The sequence below is a fragment of the Arvicola amphibius genome, chromosome 7 (genome assembly GCF_903992535.2).
Source record: "Arvicola amphibius chromosome 7, mArvAmp1.2, whole genome shotgun sequence".
Classification (NCBI taxonomy): domain Eukaryota; kingdom Metazoa; phylum Chordata; class Mammalia; order Rodentia; family Cricetidae; genus Arvicola; species Arvicola amphibius.
The window spans coordinates 41,201,007-41,223,320 of record NC_052053.1 but is presented as its reverse complement, the minus strand read 5'-3'; the positions used below and the strand labels follow the sequence as shown (position 1 = coordinate 41,223,320).

At 37.2% G+C, this 22,314-nt stretch overlaps 1 pseudogene; it reads left to right on the top strand.

The window, feature by feature from the left end:
- LOC119819715 overlaps positions 1-14,488 on the top strand; it is a 36,498-nt pseudogene extending 22,010 nt beyond the window's left edge.
- The last annotated feature ends 7,826 nt before the right edge of the window (positions 14,489-22,314 follow it).

The window sequence follows — 22,314 nt, the reverse complement described above, 5'->3', positions numbered from 1 at the left end:
GGAGAACTTGAGGGAATGAGATAGTTGAGAAGGAGGAAGGACAGAGATGAGAGCAAGGAAAAGGATATCTTGATTGAGGGAGCCATTATAGGGTTAGCAAGAAACCTGGATCTAGAGAAATTCCCAGGAATCCACAAGGATGACCCCAGTTAAGACCCTAAGCAATAGAGGAGAGGGGGCCTGATTTTGACTTGTCCTGTAATAAGATTGATGAATATTTTAAATACCACTACAGAACCTTCATCCAGCAACTGATGGAAATAGAGGCAGAGACCCACATGGGAGCACTAGACTGAGCTCCCAAAGTTCAGTTGGAAGAGTGGGAGGAATGAGGATATGAGCAAAGACGTCAAGACCATGATGGGTACACCCACTGAAACAGTCTACCTGAGCTAATAGAAGCTCACCAACACTAGCCAGACTGGGAAGGAACAAGCATTGGACCAAAATAGTCCTTCTGAATGTGGTTGGCAGTTGTATGACTGGGGCAGACTGCAGGGCCACTGGCAGTGGCACCAGGATTTATCCTTACTGTATGTACTGGCTTTTTGAGAACCTATTGTCTTTGGATGATACCTTGCTCAGCCTAGATATAGAAGGGAGGGCCTGGACCTTCCCCCAAAGCACTATGCCTTACCCTCTCTGAGAATTGGATGAGGATGGGATGGGAGGGAATGGGAGGAGGGGAGGGAGTGGGAACTTGAGTGGCATGTAAAATGAAAAGAGATAGATAGTTTGTTTTCTTTAAAAAATACATTTAGAAAAAAGGGGGGGGGGAAGCTCAGGGAAAACTGTAGAAAAAGTGGCAGAAGTACATTAAGAGCCAGAGAACCAGGAAAGCTGCTATAACAAGAGGTCTCCTAGAAATGATAGGAAAGGTTCATCCATGATACTTCAACAATATCGCTGCCTAAACAAGAACTGAAGAAGTACAACACTAATGGACAAGCTAACAGGAAAGGGAGAATATCATAGGTCTCCCCTCACTGACAAAGAACTACTGGCAACTAAGGAATACTGAGAGCAGGAGAAAAAGTCTTGTTTAGGGATAAGGCTCCTAATGGAATATCCAATACCAGTTAGGTCAGTCTACAAAGCATATTCCTGTAAGTAACATTAAATGAAGTCAGCAGTGTGTGTGTGTGTGTGTGTGTGTGTGTGTGTGTGTGTATACAATAGTAATTAGAGAAATAAACATTATGATTTTTGAGAGGAAGCAACAAGATATTGGAAAAGAGAAAAGATGAAGGATAAATGGTAAAATTATACTCTAATTTTAAAAATAAGTAAATATTAAGAGACTATCATACATTATAGATTACAGAGACATAATGAATAACTATAATGTTTATCATGAGTTGGGCCTTGATTGAAGTTAAAACTAAATTAATCAAAAGACTGAAGCAAATAGTAATTTGGTTAAGAGTATTGTACCAATGTCAATGTCTTAGTTTGACTCACAATATATGTAATATTGCATGTTGATTATAAAAGAATAAAAGTAAAGGAAACACAGGGAATTTTTGTACTACATTTAAATATCTAACTTCTGAAAATATAAAAGTGTTTCAAATAATATAAGAGCCAGAAATATGATGTCTTCTAGAGATGACAGGGAAAACAAACCCATGAAATCTTAATAATACATTTGCCTAAACAAGACCTGCCTAATGACAACACCAGTTGACATATCACCATGAAAGGAGGAACTTTCACAAGAACTCTCCATGAAAAACTTCTATCAATGGCCTCTGCTAGGAAGAAAATCAGTGTTCACTAGCAACTTCCTGATAGGTTATCAACTGAAGATGTCATGAATTTGAGGGTGATGTGGGAAGATCTGAAAGTGTAGATGGAGTGGAAAAGACATAAATATAGTACTTACTCATCAATATAATTTTTAAAAAATAGTAAAAATATGATCCCTCCCCCCTCTCTTCACCTGAACTCCATGTTCTTAGCCCAATGCTGGGCTGTGAGTCACTACATCTTGTTCCATCAGTTACTTGATATAGGTTCTATGATCTTAATTAGGATAGTCACTTATCTGACTAAAGGGGAAGGCCCTTTCAACACCCTCACCACTATTGCCAGAAGTCTTAGCTGGAATTATTCTTGTAGATTCCTGAAATTTCTCTACCACTAGGTTTCTCCCTAACCCCATAATGGTTTCCTCTATTGAAATATCTCCCTCATTGCTTTCCATCCCCATTGCTCCCCCATCATGTTCTTTTTGATACCTCATGTTCCCATCCCTCATCCCCTTCCTTCTATCTCCCAGCTCCAGTTTACCCCGGAGATCTTAGCTATTTTCCTTCCTGGGGCCCTGCTTGTGTGTTCCACTTAGGCTTCCCCTTTATGCCTAGCTTCTCTGGGATTGCGGATTGTAGCATTGTTATCCTTTGTTTTTCATCTCATATCCACTTATGAGCGAATTCATACCATGTTTGTCTTTCTGCATCTGAGTCACCTCCTTGGTGTGGGAGAACAATTCTATATCCATCAATTATGTTTTAAATAAACGCTGATTGGTCAGTAGCCAGGCAGGAAGTATAGGCGGGAAAACCAGACAGGAAGTAGAGTCAGGGCTATAAGAACAGGAGAATTCTAGAAAGGAGGAAGCCCATTCCCCTGCAGTCCTACCCAGATCTCGGAAGAAGCAAGATGTGACCTACCCCGCTGAAAAATGTACCGAGCCACGTGGCTAACATATACTAGAATAATGGGCTGGTAGACATTATAAGAGCTAATACGAAGCCTGAGCTAATGGGCCAATCAGTTTATAACTTATGGAGACCTCCATGTGATTTTCTTTGGGGCTAAACAGCTGTGGGACCTGGTGGCAAGACAGAAACCCCAACAAGCAGGACCTCATGTGACACCTCATTCAGGATGGTTTTTTCTAGTTCCAACCATCTGTCTACAAACTTCAAAATGTCATTTATTTTTTATGGCTGAGTAATACTCCATGTGTAAATGTACCACATTTTATTTACCCATTCTTCGGTTGATAAGAGCACGATGGGGAAAATCACAGAGACAGCTGAGCCGAGCTAGTGGGAGCTAGTGGGACTATGGACATGGGCTGATAGCTGGGGAACTTGCATGGGACTGAACTAGACCCTCTGAATGTGGATGACAGCTATGTAGCTTAATCTATTGGGGGAAGGGGCAGCTGGCAGTGTCACCAATACCCTGGCAGTGGCACCCAGGTGCATGAACTGGCTTATTGGAACCCATTCCATATGGTAGGATACCTTGCAGGCAGCCTTGATATGGGGGGTAGGGGATAGGTTCTGTTCAAGTTGACATGTCAGACTTTGTTGACTATCCAAGGAAGGCCTTACCTCTCTGAGGAGTGAATGGGGGGATGGGATAAGAGGGAGGGTGAACTGAAGTTAGTATGCAAAATAAAAAGCAAATTCTTAAATAAAAAGTATGAAAAAATGAACTAAAAATTGCTATCGAGAATTGGATAAAAATGAATGTCATAAGAACATCACAGGATGTTGTAAACAGAAAACTTTATATAGGGAATCCCGTAAAGTGGGACCATGCAAATGGTGAAGATAATGGATATGAGATCTTCCAGCTCCATAGTACATTCGTCCTCTTCTGCATATGTTCTGCCTCATTTTTATTAGCCTTCTTCTGAATTGTCCTCCACATTAGGAGTTTTTACTTCCTGTAAGTTAGTTTATGCCATCAGACTAATCTGTCATATAAAATTTTTGTGAAGAAATACATGTGAAAGAACACTCCCATCTCCACCAATGAGTTCTCACTCTATCTCACATTACAACAGTGAAACTTCCAATGGCTGACTTACTATAATAGTTGGGAAGGTTATCGTCCCTCATCATCTTTTTAATAATGTGTATATAAGCACAATGGTGCCCTTTTCTGCTTAAGAAAAATTATCCATATAATTGAAATAAATTCTGAGAACTATGCACAGTAGATAACCATTCCTGCAGGTTAAAGGTTCTCTTTGTTGAATCTACAGTGTCAAGAAACCATTGAGATACTACCACCAAAAACAAAAGGTCTACAGGTCTATGATTTTGGTAACAATCGCTCATGGGTTTACTCATGTAGCATTTTTCAACATATTTCAAAATACAAGTAACTTGTTTTCTTATTTAACATCTATCATAGTCATGAAAAGTATTATTGTAGTTTACATCAATAAAATGGGTGTTATTATTCATGTCACTTCAAAAAACTTTTATTTTTAATTCAAGATGGTTAAGACGAAACTCTCCATCCTGTCTTGAATTAGTGTAAATTGTCTATATTTAGCATAAAACTTTATTAGATGTAGTTTTTCTATTCTGAATTAAAATTTTAATAACTTCATAAGCTGAATTTACATTTGGCTTATTTTAGATTTTTGCCCACCTTTGATAAGTATTCTTATCAAATTTATTATCAGATTAATAAATTCTTAGTAAGATTTATTATTTATTATTATTTATATTAATATTCTTATTAAGAATTTATTAATCTGATGTTAAGAAGTCTAAGTACCTATTTAGAGTCTGCAAAAGGCCACATAATAGCAGTATTCTTTACTTTCTAATGTAGAAAAGCTTACTGTGCCTGCAAAAAGGTTAATGAATTCAAAGTTATCTTGGAGGAGATTGCTTGTTGGTTCCTGGCTGCCTGGCTACCTTAGACCCAAAATAATCACACAGAAACTGTTAATTAAATCACTGCTAGCATTTAATCTAAAAATTTTAGATATTATCAATCCAAAATCTTTGCATTTTCTAAGGCCTACTACTAATATTTCTTAGCTCTTTTATTGTCAATGTATTAATTTTATGATTTTAGAAAATACTTTTAATGCTTTAATTAAGAATTGTCTAGTGATCTCAAGAAAAATTTTGGAATCGCATATGTGTGTATGTGTGTGTGTGTGTATTTATACATATACAGACAAATATGTGTATGTCTGTATATGTAATGTATATCAGTGTATATATACTGAGTTTACTTCAGTTACCATTAAGGGTTTTTTTTTTAGAAAGAATGCACATATTCTCAAGCTAACCTTCATTTCTTAAATATAGATACTTAATCATCTGGAGTTGTCTTAAAAAACTTGCCTGTTACTAAGTAATTATGTTCATTTTATAAGATTTCATTTGTAAGAAAATATTGCTGTTGTAAAAGATCAACTATAAACATCTTTCATGGTAATGCAAAACTTAATGACAAAGCAGCCAAGGCCCTGCCTTGTAATTCACTCTCTCTGAGACCTTATATCATTCCTCGGGGGAAATGAGTGAGCAATATGCCAAAGCACACATAAAATACTACTTTTTATTATCAGTGTAGACATCATTTGCTTGCATTCATGCAATAAATATTTTATTTAAAATTTTTATTTAATAATATAACCTTTTCTTTCCAAATGGCTTTTATTTTATCCTCTCTACTTCCCCAGATTAAATTTAAATTACCTGTAAAACTTAATAATTTAGGTCCAGATCTTAAATATAGCAAGTACTCAGGAAATATTTACCTAATTAGTCCGATTACTTTCAACTTTTCATTATTGAGTGCTTCTAACAACTTACCTTTATTAACTGTGGTGTGTTCTAGCTATTTAATGGGTCTTAGTTTACCCCCAAAAGTTCAATATCCTCAAGTTGCATATTCTTCTTTGAGACAAGTACAATTTGACAGCGTTATAAAGGTAATTAATGAACACTTACAGTTTGGAATTTTTATCTTTATTTAAATTCCATCTTTAAGTTCTAATCATAAAAGCCCCATAATATGCATAAGAGCTTTTATTACTTAGATATGGAGAAACTATGCTCCCCCTACTGGTTCTTAGCAGAAAGATAATCTAAAATCCTTTTCAGTCACAGGGATGTTCAGGACAAGGAGTGGGCTTTCCACCACAGGAACGTTAGCGTATTAGAGATAGTGTCTTGTCAATGCATTTTTGTTTGCCCTGAATTGATCTAAAACAATGAAAGAGCACCCATGCTTGCCATATGTAAAAGAGAAGGAATGTCTGAAATTTACCTAAAACTCAATAATTTAGTTTCAGATCTTAAATAGCAAGTACTCAGGAAAATTTATTACTAAAAAAAGAAAAGAAACTGAGGAGAATGAAATGGTAAGATAACAAAACAAAATGTGATAGCTTTTTGAAGATATGAAAATATAAAATAATAATAATTTTTCATAAAAGGGGCTTTAACTCTGTAGATTCAAAATACTGTATGCAGTACATTCTTCATGTGTAACATAGACACTTAACAACCGTGATAAATCCTTAACCTTAATAAGCCACAAAGCTGTTCTAATGCAGAATCACCACAATGCTGCTGAAACGCTCTATAATGCCTATAAAAAAATCTCATGGCCACTTCTGTTCACAGTTATTCATAGCTGCATCAACAAATGCCTTTTGTCTGGAATCACAAGCAGGTGCCATATCGCATTCAATCTTTGTAACTCTATAAGGCACTGTGGTCTTTCTCATTTCATTTATTTCCCATTTCCCAATTAATTTTTAAATGAGGAAATTAAATTTTACTAAATTAAGACAGTACTGTTTTTCAAATAAGATTGCTATTTAGGTTTATGTTTCAACATCCAGTATAATTTAGTAAAAAAAAAAAATCAACGACACCAACACAACCACCAGAGCTAACTTGCTTGGAAATTTTAGGACTTTGGTCCAAAATGTCAAAATAATACTGTCATGTAGTACTGATATATTTTTATAAACTTTTGACAGGATGGCTTTAGGGCATGGTGACAGGGAAGGTTTTTATTGCAGATATAAGAAAGAAAATAGCCAGTGGCATCTGGAAGATTCTAGAAAATAGTGAGAAAGAAGTAGATTGAATGAATATGGATCACACACTGAGCCTGATTGCTAGTTGTAGGGAGAACAGCAGGGAACAAAGAAGGGAGGGAAGCTCATGAGCTGGAGAGAATTTTGGGTAGAGGAACTGAGGGGAGGGGTGAGAGCAGATGGTGTGTTTTGAAGAGAAATTGATGGAGGAGTGTCTATGTGTTAATTTCATTGGTTAATAAAGAAACTGCCTCGGCCCTTTAATAGGACAGAAAATTAGGTAGGCGGAGTAAACAGAACAGAATGCTGGGCAGAAGGCAGTGAGGCAGACGCTTCAGGAGTCTCCATAGGCAGTCGCCATAGCTCTCCTCTCCAAGATGGACACAGGTTAAGAATCTTCCTGGTAAGCCACCCCTCATGGTGCTACACAGATTACTATATATGGGTTAAAGCAAGATATGAGAATTAGGCAATAAGAGGCTAAAACTAATGGGCCAGACAGTGTTTAAAAGAATACAGTTTCCGTGTAATTATTTTGGGTAAAGCTAGCCAGGTGGTGGGATGCAGGCCTGCTGCTCCATCTACAAGAAATAGAAAACTCATCTCTCTCAGGTGTAAATAAAGATATATTTTAAACAGACACTGTACTTTCATTTCTCGGCTGCCTAGAGCCATATAATCAAACAAAAGCTTTATTAATTATAACGCTGTTTGTCCAATGGCTCAGGCATATTTCTAGATAGCTCTTATATCTTAAATTTACCCATTTCTTTTATCTGTGTATAGCCATGAGTGTATGTCTTACCAGTAAGGTTCTAGTGTCTTTCTTCTTCAGCAGCTACATGGTTTCTGCCTGACTCTGCCTTCTTTCTTCTTGTATTCAGTTTAGTTTTCCTGCCTACCTATATTCTGCCCTGCCATACGTCAAAGCAGCTTCTTTATTAATCAATGAGAATAAAACATATTCATAGCATGTGGAGGGGAATCCCACATCAATATACTATTAATAAAATAATAAAGAACAATCCTCTACCCCTTGAGAATGGTCCAGCTCTGGGCTTGATATTACTGTTCAACATGTGCATTCTTACTGAGAAGGACTGAGAAACTCTTCTGTACCAAGTCTTCAAAATCTTCAAGCTCTCTCTTTTGTCACCTGTAAATGGAGACTGCCTTTATGTCTCCTGTCTGCCCAGACCCAAATTATCACACAGAAACTATACTAATTACAACACTCTTTGTTCAATGGTTCAGGCATATTTCTAAGTAGCTCTTACATCTTAAATTATCCAATTTCTATTAATTTATGTATCTTCATGAGGTTGTGACTTACTTATGGTAAGGTTCTGGGATCATTCTCCTTTGGCAGCTACATGCTATCTGCCTGACTCTGCTTTCTTTCTCTCTGCATTCAGTTTAGTTTTCCCACTTAGGTATATTCTGCCAAATCATAGGCCAAAGCAACTTCTTTAATAACCAATGATAGCATACAGAGGGGAATTCCACATCAGCCAACAATGTACAATTATCAGAAGAGTTAACAATTTTGCTTCCAGGTATTTGTTCAAGACAAATGCAAACTTATATCCTCACAAAATATATATATATACAATATATGATGATAGTTATAGTATTCACCAATCTTATTCCAGGGGAAGGAGAGTTTGGACCCCCTCTCCACTATTGCTAGGATTCTTAGCTGTGGTTGTCCTTGTGGATGATTCAGAATTTCCCTAGCACCAGATTTCTACCAAGCCCCATAGTGGCTCTTTCTATCACAATCTCTCTTTATTCTCCCACTTTTTCCCTCTCCCCACTTTACCAATCCATTCCCTCATATTCTCATCTCCCATACCTTTCCCTTTACTGCCCCAGTTTACCCAAGAGATCTCAACTAATTCCCCTTCCCAGGGTGATCCATGTGTCCCTCTTAGGTTCTTCCTTTTATCTAACTTCTCTGGAGCTGAATATTTTAGTCTGGTTATCCTTTATTTTACATCTAATAACCACATGCTGTGTTTGTCTTTCTGAGTCTGGGTTACCTCATTCTAGATGATTTTTTTCTAGGTCCATCCACTTGCTTCCAAATTTAATGATGTCATTTTTTACATCTGAGTACAGATGTGTACTCCATTGTGTAAATGTACCACATATTCTTTATCCATTCTTGGGTTTAGGGGCATCAAGGTTATTTACAGGTTCTGGCTATCATGAATAATGCTGCTATGAACATTGTTGAGTAATTGTGTTTTGGGTATGATTAAGTATCTTTTCGGTATATGCCTAAGAGTGGAGAAGTGTTCCCCTGACTCCACATCCTCTCCAACATAAGTTGTCCTCAGTATTTTTGATCTTGCCATTCTGACAGGTGTAAGGTGATATCTCCAAGTTGTTTTTGATCATTTGATCATTTCTCTGATAACTAAGGATGTTAACCAATTCTGTAAATGTCTTTAGGGCATTTGAGATTCATCTTTTTTGAATTCTCAGTTTAGGTCTGTGCACCATATTTAAATTGGGTTATTTGGCATTTTGATGTCTAGTTTCTTGAGTTCTTTATATATTTTGGAAAGCAGTGCTCAGTTAGATGTGGGGTTGGTTAAGACCTTTTCCCAGGAGGTTGGTTACTCGCCTCTTGGTCTGCTTTGTGTTATTGCAGTTTGTGTCTCCTGATTTTAATTTTTTAGGTAATTGCAGTTAATAGATTAAATGAATCTCAGAAAAAACTTAGAACTTTGGACTTTTAAACATTGTTGAGACTGTGATAGACTATGGAACATTTAAAATTTGATTAAATGCCTTTTGCATTATGTTGTGATTACAAGCCTATGGGGGCCACAAAGTGAAATGTGGTGGTTTGATTAGGTATGGCCCCCAATAGACTCATGTGTTTGAACACTTGACCTATAGGTAATAGCACAGTTAATAGATGTTGCCTTGTTGGAGGAAATGTATCACTGTGCAGGCCAACTTTGAGGTCTCATATTTTGATGCTATACCCAGTATGGGTGACAGTTCACTTCCTGTTGCCTGAGCATCAAGATGTAGAATTCTCAGTTCTTTCTCTGACACCATACTTCCTGCATCCTGTTATGAACATAATGGACTAAACCTCTGGAACTGTAAACCAGTCCCAATTAAATGTTTTCCTTTATAAGAGTTGCTGTGGTCATGGTGTCTTCTGACAGCAATAGTAACCCTAACTAAGGCAATGGGTAAATATCATTTCCATTATATTAAGTGAAAAAAAAACCATAATCAGAAGACTATATAACTACATCAGAGCATTTTAGAAAGGAAATTCTTCAATGATCAAGAGAAACATCTCAGTGCTTTCCTAGATGTAGGAAAGAGAGAAACATAATGAGGCATAAAATAACAGTTCAGGTAACATATACATACTCTAATCTTTGCTATCATGATAGTTACATGCTTACATACATTAGACAAAACCGTTTAAACCTTATTTTATTTAAATTATTTCCTGTTAAACCTTGCAAAAAAAGAACAATCTACATATTTCTCCTCACTTGTATCAGTCTGAGTACTTTTGAGAGAGTATTAGTTCACTTCAGCAGACTTGATGGAATACTTAGCAAATACTATGCCACACTGTATGGAAGAAGGATAGCCTTCCACATATACAGAAAGAAATGATACTTTCCTAAATAGCCCATCAGTTTTCTTATTGCTTCAGTAATGATCCAAAATCAATACTGAAATATTCACTGTCATGTAGCAATGAATTGCATCATGTTAGAACCTGGTGACTACCACTTAGAAAATATTTAGAGAAGATGTTTATGTAAAAAATAATGAACACTGAAAATAATGAAGTGCTTAACTCAAGAAGCAAATATAAAACATAAGGTAAATAAAATAAAGAAAAACACAAGACAACACATTAGAAAATATGTGGTAAAGTAAATTTAGTAGATTAAGTCAGTAGATCACAGGTTCATTTCTGGGCCTTTGACATACATTATGCATTGTCAATCACCAAGAGTTTATAAGATGAATCCTTCCTTAAGCTAAACTATATTTGACCACTAAACCATTTTGTGTGTTTTTATTTATGAGATTAAGCTTTTAAGTAAAATAAAAATTAGGGGAAAAACTAGTCAATTTCTTTGAACTTTTTGTATGAACTTTTCCTGAAAAGAAGTAAATAATTACCTGTTTACCCCAGATAGGGGCACCTATGACAAACAAAAATAAGAATTTCACCAAAGTCCATCTTGGTTAATCAACAAACTTATTTAAGTCCACCCACAGTAGGCTGTGCCCTACAGGCCTACACTCTGGACAATTTAGCCATCACGCAACAGCTTCTGAACCCTCTGAACCAGATTAGCCTCAATGCCAGACTGATCCCAGAAAATTCAGATTTCTATCCTTACTTAAGCACCAAGATGAAGGGGTAACCTTGGTCATCAGGTCTCTCATCTTGGATTTATCCTCTTGATGAACCCTTGATGATATTTATAAGGTTATAAGCTTATATTTATAAGCTCCAACTGCAGCAAACATCAAGCTAGTTGTCTGGTCCTAGGCTCTTGGGTAGTTTGCTGAATCAGCCTTGTTCAAGGCACCTTGCAGAACAAGGAAGGATTCTGCAGCTCCAGACTCCAGCTATGCTTAACAGACTCTTTCTCTGGGGGCTGTTATCGTACTTAAACATCATCATTTCTGTATTCCACACTGGTACCAACCACAGGCAGCTGGACATGGGCTTGCTATCAATTACCAATGGATTCTAAATATTACAAAATCAAGTTAGTTGCATGCCTTATACAGGTCAAATGTTTTGAAAGTCCTAGGCTTTATTTCACTTCCACTAGGTTAGTTACAGGCACTTCAGAAAATACAAATGGAAAATATCTATATGGAAAATAGTTTACAGAAAATATGTATGGAAAAATATAGAGGTCCTCAAATAATAAAAAATAAAACTATCAAATGATACAGTAATCTTACCATCTTAATCTTCAGATAAAGATCCAAGGAATTCATTTGTATATTTTGCAGTCTAGAAATATGCAGTCTCATTTTTAATGAAAGATTATCACAATAGTTAAGATACGAAAAACTTGAATATCCATAAGTGTCTAAAACAGCAAGGAAAATGTAGTATATTTGCATGATGGAAAACTTTTGTGCCTTAGGAAGGAAAGTCTACCATTAATAACAACATGAATGGTACTAGAGTACCACATGCTATTATTAGCATGACGTGTCAACTTGATAGAATCTAAAATCACCTGGGAGATGGGTGCCAGCGAATAACTATGAGGGATTATCTTGATTATAGTATTTGAGGTGCAAAGACACAGTCACTATAGATGAGTCCATTCCCTGGGCAAAGATCATGTGCTATCTAAAATGGAGACAGTGGGCTAAACAGTGGCATTTTTGTTCTTTTCTTCTTCTGAGGACATAAAGTAACCCAGCTGCTTCAAGCTCCCTCTGCTTTGACTTTCCTGCCATGCTAGACTTTACCCTAAACTATGGGCTAAAATGAACCATTTCTTCCCTAAATTGCTCTTATTAGGGCATCACAGCAACAGGAGGCAGTAGAACATATGCCAAGTAATGAAAGACAAGAAAACATGATCTCAGTATGAGCCATAAATTGTTTATAATGATTGTTGTCAGATAGCAAGTATCTGAGAATCTCCACAGCCACCTAATTCATGAACGGATGCACCATGTATTAAGTGGGGAAATGAAATCTCCACCCATCTCAGTGGAGGGCAGTGCCCTTCTAATAGGTGCTTCTAACTAGCTGATGGTAGACTGATGTGGGATGCCCCCCCATATGCTATGAATACATTTTATTACAATTAGTTAATAAAGAAGCTGATTTGACCAATAGCCAGGAAGAATAGGGCTAGGCAGGAAATCCAAACAAAGATACAGGGAGAAAGAAGGTAGAGTGATAGAGACAGAAGCAGCCACTGGAAGCAAGATGTGAGGTAACAAACCATGAGCCTTCTGGTAAATATAGATTATTAGAAATTGGTCAATTTATATGTAGAGCTGGTCAGTAAGAAGCTTGGGCCATTTTCCAAACAGTTTATAAACAATATTAAGCCTCAGAGTGGTTATTTGGAACCTAGTAGGTGGGAGAGAAGCCTCCAATTACAGTAGATCAATTACAAAGATATGACGAAGATATCTGTTTTCTGTTTTCTTTCTAGTGAGTGGTTTGGCAAAAAAAATGTACTTACTATGAAGGATCTACTATCTTTCATTCAGATCAACTCTCATCCAGTCTCTTTAAATCACTGATTTTAGGATTTCATTTTTAAAAAAGATTTTCTTAGGAATTTCTTAAAGGAATTGGCTGAATATCATCAAGTTACAGAGAGTTGAGACATGGAAACAGACCAGCTCTTCTTTTGCTAGCAAAGTGTCTCTTGCTGAGATGTTTCAGCTTATTGATGATAAGCTTGTAAAGTTTATCCTTACTGTCCCAGAATCTTTAGAGACAAAGTTAAGCCAATACAATGCCAAAGCCTCAGGTAGAAAAACCATCAAAAGATGAAGTATTTCAGAGAAGCTGAACTAACAAATGTTAAAATGGCAGAGGAAAGAAAGTATGTAAAAGAATTTGCTGGGTTCTCTCATTTCTCAGGAGAAGAACACTCTGTAAAGAAAGAAAAAGCACTGAGAGTTTGAAACAAAAGAAATTTATACTCAATGACAGCTTCTACTAAATAATAGATATTTGTCCAGAGAAACAAAGCAAAGCTCAAAAAAAAAAAAAAGAACTGAAATTTTGAAATGATTAAGAAGCTTCAAGAAACAAAAGCTAAAAGTGAAGCTGAGGCACTCAGGAATCAAGAATAGAATCTAAAGAACATGAAGAGAGAGATATGCTATCAAAAACTCAAAACTGAACTTCCCGCAAGAAGTAAGGGATGAGTACATCGCTGGAACTAATAATATGCTGGAAGAGAAATGGAAGAATAAACACTTTTTCTGCAAGAGAACCTCAAAGTTATTCATTCAAAAATGGAAACACTCGGGAAAGCTGAAAACATATGCAAGAAACTGAACTACAGCTTGTCTGTTGAAGCCTTCTCCCGGCTTCTTTCAATCCAAAACAAAACCTTTTTCCAAATGAAAAGATGAAAGAGAGAAGATGGAAACTTCAGACACAAAGTAAACCCCTCAAACAGCAACTGGAGGGGAATAGGGTAAAAAGTCCTAGATCATATAACTCAGCCACCTCCTGAGCTTTTTTTTTCCCAAAAAGAATTACCGAAAGCAGAAAATGCTAGAGGGCTTTAAGCACAAGGCACTTGAAACTTATAGGTAAGCATGGCAGGAAAGAGTTGCAGAGTGAAACTGAACTCTTTCCACAGCTAAAGGCCCAGGTATTAGGATATGATCTTGTGATAAAAGGTTAACTATTCTGGTTTGTGATATAAAACACAACTAAAACAAACTCAAAGAGCCATAGAGAAGGAAACCAAAGCAGTCTGACATCATTCTCTGAGTGGCCTATTAAGTGGCAAGATGGTGTCTCACAATTCCAATACCTGTGGATGTTTCTTTTATGCAGCCTTTGAGCAGAACAAAGTCATGGCAGGTGGAGTCAAGTCAAGGGTCCCAGCTTGTGTAAATGCAGTGACAAAGGCTAGATCTGTAGAGTCTTGAGTTTGCAGCCAGCACCAAGGCTATAGCCAGAGGCAGAATGGTTGGAAAAGGTGTTCAGAAATTATTACTATGAATCTGAAGCCTGCAGAATCCATCATCAGTTTAATCATTAGAGTTCTCAGATGCATAGCTTCCAGTTTCATGGATAGACATTTTTTATTCAAAGGACACAGTTGTACCTCAGCAGCCTCTTTGTGGGCATGAAGAAGGAAGAAAAGTTTAATGTGTCCAAAGCGTCCTTGGTAACTTGAGGCTACACAAAACCTCCCTTTCCACATGTCTCTTCTCCACATTCCATCCAAAACAGAGATAATAGAAGGTCTGGGCAGAGTAAACATTGCTTCCTTTAGTGCTTGTCCTGCTGGAAGAACAGGGCAGCTGTCAGCTGTTCCACTTAAGCACAGCTTCTCTGGTCCTTCTTTTTCCAGTGCTCCAGAGAAAAATGCTAATTTTTATCAGAGAAAGACTGAAACCCAAAATGGAAGGGAATTTTCATATATAGACAAGCAGTCTTTGAATGCTTTGAAGAATATGAATCATCTTTCAGATGTGTGTGAAGCCATGTAGCCTACTTTTGGACCAGTATGTCCAACAAATCTCCAGATGAGGCAGAAGCCCATGGGGAACTATCTCACTAAGCAAGGACCAGTGAGATGGAGGAGGGTCATCTGTCTATGTGTTACGTTCATTGGTTAATTAATAAAGGAACTGCTTGGCCTGATAGGTCAGAACATAGGTGGGTGGAGTAGACAGAACAGAATGCTGGGAAGAAGGGAAGTGAGTCAGTCACCATGACTCTCCTCTCCGAGACAGACGCAGGTTAAGATCTTTCCTGGTGAGCCAACACCTCGTGGTGCTACACAGATTACTAAATATGGGTTAAAGCAAGATGTGAGAATTAGTCAATAAGAGGCTGGAACTAATGGGCCAAGCAGTGTTTAAATGAATACAATTTGTGTGTTGTTATTTCGGGGCATAAGCTAGCCAGGTGGCTGGGAGCCGGGCAGGACGAAAAGCAAGCCCACCCACAGCTTTTTCTACACCAGTGCACTTTAGGACAGCACAGAATACTGTTGGGACTATGTGGCCTGCACACTGTTGTTGTTGGGGTTTCTGTCCTGCCCAGTTCCCACAGTTATTAAGCCCCAAAGAAATCACACAGAGGTTTACATTAACTATAAACAGATTGGCCCATTAGCTCAAGCTTCTTATTAACTCTTATAACTTATATTAGCCCATTACTTTTGTCTATGTTACCCACCTGGTTCAGTACCTTTTTCAGAGAGGCAGTCACATCTTGCTTCTTCTGTGCCTGGCCAGGACTGCAGAGGAATGAGCTTCCTTCTTCCAAGTATTCTCCTGTTCTCATTGACCCACCTCCACTTCCTCTCTGTTTATCCTGCCTATACTTCCTGACTGGCTACTGGCCAATAAGCATTTATTTAAAATATAATTGACAGAATACAAACCATTCTCCCACACCACACTGTCTTCTCTCTTATAATGATTGAAGATTTTGTTGGTGGTTTTAGTTGCATTCTGTCAGTCATGAATGGGACAGATATGATCATTCCTGGAAACCACATTTTTTTTCTCAAATCTCTTCCTTTAAAATTCTTTGGGAGCTGATGCTTCTCAGGTTTCTTCTCAGGAGATGCCGGCTATCACTTCAGATCCTTAGAACTGTTCTAATTCAATACTGACACGATTGGAGGCAAATCATCCCTATTTGTAAATGTTTTGAATGGGATTGTTCTTAAAATAAGAATTTTAAAAATTAACAGCTGCATTTTATACAAAGCTTCCACAAACAAAAAATAAAAGATACCACTAAATTAATAACAAGAGAATTATTCAAAGATGCTTATTCATAGGATCAATTGTATTTATTTATTTTAAAATAAATACATCAATTGTATTTATTTATTTTAAAATCAGTATGTGTGTGTGTGTGTGCGTGTGTGTGTGTGTATTTGAGGCTCATGCTAATAAATGACTCTACCACTGAGCTGTTGACACAGACTCTATTTTTTTTCTTAGAGAAAAAAAAAGGTATGCATCCCAATTTACTTCATGGCAATCAGAAACACCTAACAGGCATTTGAAAGCAAGAAGACTTCAAATATGTTGAATTTGATAAGTTTCCACACACCCTAGCCAACATGTAAATCAAAAGTAAATATATATCACTGGTCTTCACTAATAAAATCAAGCCTACAATTATTGTTTTCCAAATCCCAAGTTATTTATCATTGCATCTGTGCTAGTAAGCTATCAAGTAAATTGAGTGGTTCCATTTTAACTAAGATAATTTTAAATTGTTTACAAAACTAACACACAAAACAATTTTTAACCTGACACTGCTTCTTCTTAGGAAAAGATAATTGGTATCTAAGTAATTCAGAGTATATTTTCATGTGAGCATGACTTGTTTAAATGGAAATCAATAAAAAACTGTTCACTTTCCTATGAAAATAGCTTGAACACACTGAAAAGATTTGGTAATATTGAGCAAAAGGCCTTGAGAAACCATCCTCAATAGTCAGTGCTGAGTTCCTTTTCTAATGAGGTGAGAAGAAAGCAAAAGCGGCTAATAATCCCACAAACTGCTCCTATTCAAACCATTTTAACAATGCTAATTATGGAACAAAGAGGATTGTACTGTGAAATAGGAATACATATAAAACCATTGCTTTTGTCCTTATTGTGTTGTAGAAAACTCATTTTCTAAAGCTAAATTGAGCTCAAAATATAGTATTTCCTTTTATATTAATTGCTTTAAGACCTATCAGTGTGAGTAGGTTTAAACGGAGATGAAATTTAAAGTCTCAACAGCTCATTCAGAGTTGGGTAGCATTAATTTCATAATTTGAATAAACTCTGTCATATGTTAAACAAGTGATTGAGCTTTAATTATTGTTGCAATAAGTTCTTTTACTATAGAGTATAGTTAAGGATGGTTTTATTTTAACTTGACACAAATTAAAGTCCTTTTGGAAGAAGAAACTTTACTTAAGAAAATGCTCCCATACGATGGCCCTTGGACAAGTCTATGGTATACTTTCTTAAGTAATGACTGATGTAGGAGGGTCCAGACCATTGTGGGTCCTATCCCTGGACAGGTAAGACTATAAAAAAGCACTTAGAGCTTGCCAGTAAGCTGTGTTCCTTGATGGTTGTGCTTCAGTTCCTATCTCTAGGTTCCTGCCTTGAGTTCCTTGCCCAGAATTCTTTCAATGATGTTCTGTGATGTAGAACTATCACATGAAATAAACCCTTTCCTCCCCAAGTTGCTTTTGGTCATGATGGTCTTTCAGAGCACTAGAACTCCTAACTTGGGGAGATGCTTTATCATAAATGGATTAAGATTTAATTTCTCCCAATCAATAGGTTGTCTTTTTGTCTTAATGACAATGTCCTTTGCTTTACAGAAGCTTCTCAGTTTTAGGAGGTCCCATTTATTCAATGTTGCCCTTATTGTCTGTGCTACTGGGGTTATACGTAGGAAGTGGTCTCCTGTGCCTATATGTTGTAGACTACTTTCCACTTTCTCTTCTATCAGGTTCAGAGTGTTCAGATTGACATTGAGGTCTCTAATCCATTTGGACTTGAGTTTTGTGCATGGTGATAGATATGGATCTATTTTTATTCTTCCACAGGTTGACATCCAGTTCTACCAGCACCATTTGTTGAAGATGCTTTCTTTCTTCCATTGTATACTTTTAGCTCCTTTGTCAAAAATCAGGTGTTCATAGGTTTGTGGGTTAATATCTGGGTCATCTATTCAATTCCATTGGTCGACTTCTCTGTTTTGATGCCAGTACCAAGCTGTTTTTATTACTGTAACTCTGTAATAGAGTTTGAAGTCAGGGATGGTAATGCCTCCACACCAACCCAGCAACAGACAAAGGTCTGATCTCCAAAATGCTAATTAACCCAACTAAAAACTGGGGTACTGAACTGAACAGAGAATTCTCAACAGAAGAAGTTGATTTCATTGGTTAATAAAGAAACTGCCTTGGCCATTTGATAAGCCAGCCCTTAGGTGGGTGGAGTAGACAGAACAGAATGCTGGGAGGAAGAGGGAAGTGAGGCAATCGCCATGCCTCTCCTCTCTGGGTCAGACACCATGAAACCAGCCACCAGGTCAGACATGCTGAATCTTTCCCAGTAACCACCACCTTGTGGTGCTACACAGATTATTAGAAATGGGTTAAGCAAGATGTGAGAGTTATCCAATAAGAGGCTAGAACTAATGGACCAAGCAGTGTTTAAATGGATACATTTGTGTGTTGTTATTTCGGGTGTAAAGCTAGCCCTGTGGGAGCCGGGCAGGACGAAAAGCAGGCCTGCCTGCAGCTCATCACTACATGGACCAATGGAATTGAATCAAAGACCCTGACATTAATCTACACACCTATGAACACCTGTTTTTCTTTAAAAAAAGAAGCCAAAACTGTACAACGAAATAAAGAAAGCATCTTCAAAAAATGGTACCGGCTCAAACTGGATGTCAACATGTAGAAGTATGCAAATAGATTCATATTTATCACCATTCACAAATCTGAAGTCCAAGTGAATCAAGGGCCTCAATATAAACCCATTTACACTGACTCTCATAAAAAATAAAGTTGGAAGTGGGCTTGAACACATTAGCACCGGAAACCATTTTCAAAATATAACAGCAGTAGCACAGACTCTAAGAGCAACAATCAATAAATGGGACCTCCAAAAATGGGGAAAAAAACTTCTGTAAGGCAAAGGACAGGGTAAATAAGACAAAACAATAGCCTCCAGAATGGTAAAAGATCTTCACCAATCTCACATGAGACAGAGGACTGATCTCCAAATTATATAAAGAACTCAAGAAACTAAATATAAAAATACCAAATAAAGCCGGGCGGTGGTGGCGCATGCCTTTAATCCCAGCACTCGGGAGGCAGAGGCAGGCAGATCTCTGAGTTCGAGGCCATCCTGGTCTACAAGAGCTAGTTCCAGGACAGGCTCTAGAAACTACAAGGAAACCCTGTCTCGAAAAACCAAAAAAAAAAAAAAAATACCAAATAAGCCTATTAAAAGTGGTGTAAAGATCTAAACAGAGCATTCTCAATAGAAGAATCACAAATGGGAAAAAGACATTCAAGGAACTGCTCAACATTCCTAATCATCAGGGAAATGCAAATCAAATGACTCTGAGATACCATCTTACACCTGTCAGAATGATTAAGGCCAAAAACACAGAGGACAGAATATGTTGAAGAGGATGTTGAATAAGGGGAACAGTCCTCCACTGCTTGTTTTAGTGTAAACTTGTACAGCTACTTTGAAAATCAGTATAGTGTTTCATCAGAAAATTGGAATTCACTCTACCACAAGACCCAGCTATATCACTTTTGGGCATATACTCAAAGGATGCTCAATCATCCTACAAGAACACTTGCTCATCTATGTCCATAGCAGCATTATTTGTAATAGCCAGAATCAGGAAAGAATCTAGATGCCCCTCAACCTAAGAATGGATAAAGAAAATGTGGTACATTTATACAATGGATAAATTTATACATTTATACAGCGGTAAAAAACAATGACATCATGAAATTTGCACATAGATGGTTGGAACTTGAAAAAAATCATCCTGAGTGGGGTAACCAGGACCCATAAACACAAACATGGTATATACTCACTCATAAGTAGATATTAGATAACAATGTACTAAACCTCTGGACTGTAAACCAACCTCCAATTAATTTTGTTTCCTTTATAAAAGTTTCCATGGTCTTCACCTAAGACATTACATACACACACACACACACACACACACACACACGCACGCACGCACGCACGCACGCACACACACATTCATACTCAAGGAAGATCATATCCTTTCCTAATGATATTAATCTCATGTTATACCATTTGTGCCATTAATATTCTATAGTAATATTTTCTATCTGAATAATATTTGATGTTGGAAGGATGAGTACAGATGATCTCAAATTCCACATAAGGAAAACTGTACCAAAGGATATGAACTGTGCCATAAAGGCCAAGTGAGAGCTAAGTCAAGACCAGACATACACTATGTTCTAACTCAAAAATGCAAGCGTAAGCTGGGTGTGGTGGGCCACACCTATTACTCCAGTACCTGGAAGATAGAGGTGGGAATTCATTGTCATTTTTTACTATTGCTCAAACATGATGAAAGAAAGAATGAAATGAAAAGAATAAAAAGACTGAATAATTGTAAAAACTAAGTTTTAGATTTCTTTCTTTTATGTTTTTGAAATAGGGATCTCACTATATTGTCCAGGTTAACGTTAAACTCACTGCCCTTATGCCTCAACATCTGAGAGTACTGGAGACTCTAACAACAGATAGGGTTCATTTTCTGTCATAAAAAACTTAAGTTTAGCTTCACAAATTTAAATTCACTTTATACTATAATTTAGAAATACAATAGACACCTGTGACACTAAGCGTCTCTCAAGCTAGGCGACTGGGGAACAGTCAAGTGTTTTAACTTAGACGCGAACACAGGCATCTTTACAGAGCCTCAAAAGACCATAGATTTCTTGTTTTCTTCTCTTCAGTCAGTGACTATTTACTGCTCTTTCTGCTGTCTTTGTCCTAGACAGCAGTAGACAAGTGTATGTTCACTGCTGTTTCCAAAGGTATAGTGTTATCCAAGAAGACCATCTTGCAGAAACAGTGGCTCCTGCCATCACAAATCACCAATCCCCATTCCTTGTTTGACAGGTCCAATTTAAGGCATTCCTACCAGTTTCTTAATCATCTCATTCTTCCTTTGTCTTCACTATCTCTTCTTGATCTATGTTATAGCACATTGTCATTTTTATGGTGGAGCCCATTGGTATTGGTGTGTTGTATGCATGTGTGTATATATATGTATGTGCAATACATAAGATTGTATATACAGATCCTTGTCATGGTCCATAAAATTAACATATTATACGATGTGGATATATCTGGGTATAATTCTCAGTCCATAACTTACATTTTGCAAGAAGTATAGCATATGTCTTTTTTTTGTAACTGAGCTTACTTTCCTTTTTAAATCCTCTTTCTGCTGCAGTGATAAAAAATTCCATGTTAATCCATTTGTGCCCATCATCCTTCTACTAGCAGGATTATACTGATGTTATAGAGGTTCATATTGTGCCACAAGGTTGGAGAAATGCTTCAAAAATGCCTTCTAATAACTCACTCCAAAATCTTTAGCAAACTCATTTTCATCAAACACTCAGTCATGAAGTTGGGATTAAACAAACCACACCAATAGCATTCTTTCTCCTGCTGTCAGATGCAATCAGCCATCTCTAAATTAATTCATTTCTCTTCTGGCTTCCAAATCCATGCCCTTTCTATCAGGTCTATCTGTAGTAACATCTCTACTGTGACTAGCTTTGGAACGTTGTACTCTACATTGTCCCAGCACCTTGCAATCTGCTCCATTATAATGATCACTCTGAAAAATCTTCTCCTGGGATGGTGCAAGCTTTTCCTGCTATGACCTTGACTAACTTAATACTAGGTGCTCCCTTTCTATATGGAATCTTTGAAATGTCTTTCATCCTATCTGCCTTCTCAATTGTCGGATTGCAATGTTTTCAACATGCCTGAATTTATTTGATTTCCCCAACAGGTCTCATAGCTCCTGTTTCTACTTAATTGATACATTAGACCTTAGAATATATGGGCAGGTTTTCAAGGCCCCTCTAGCCTTGTCCTCTTTCTCTCTACAACTCAACAGAGCGTGATGCATTACTGTAGCTCAGTGTCTGTTTACTTCCCATCCGTCTCTATTT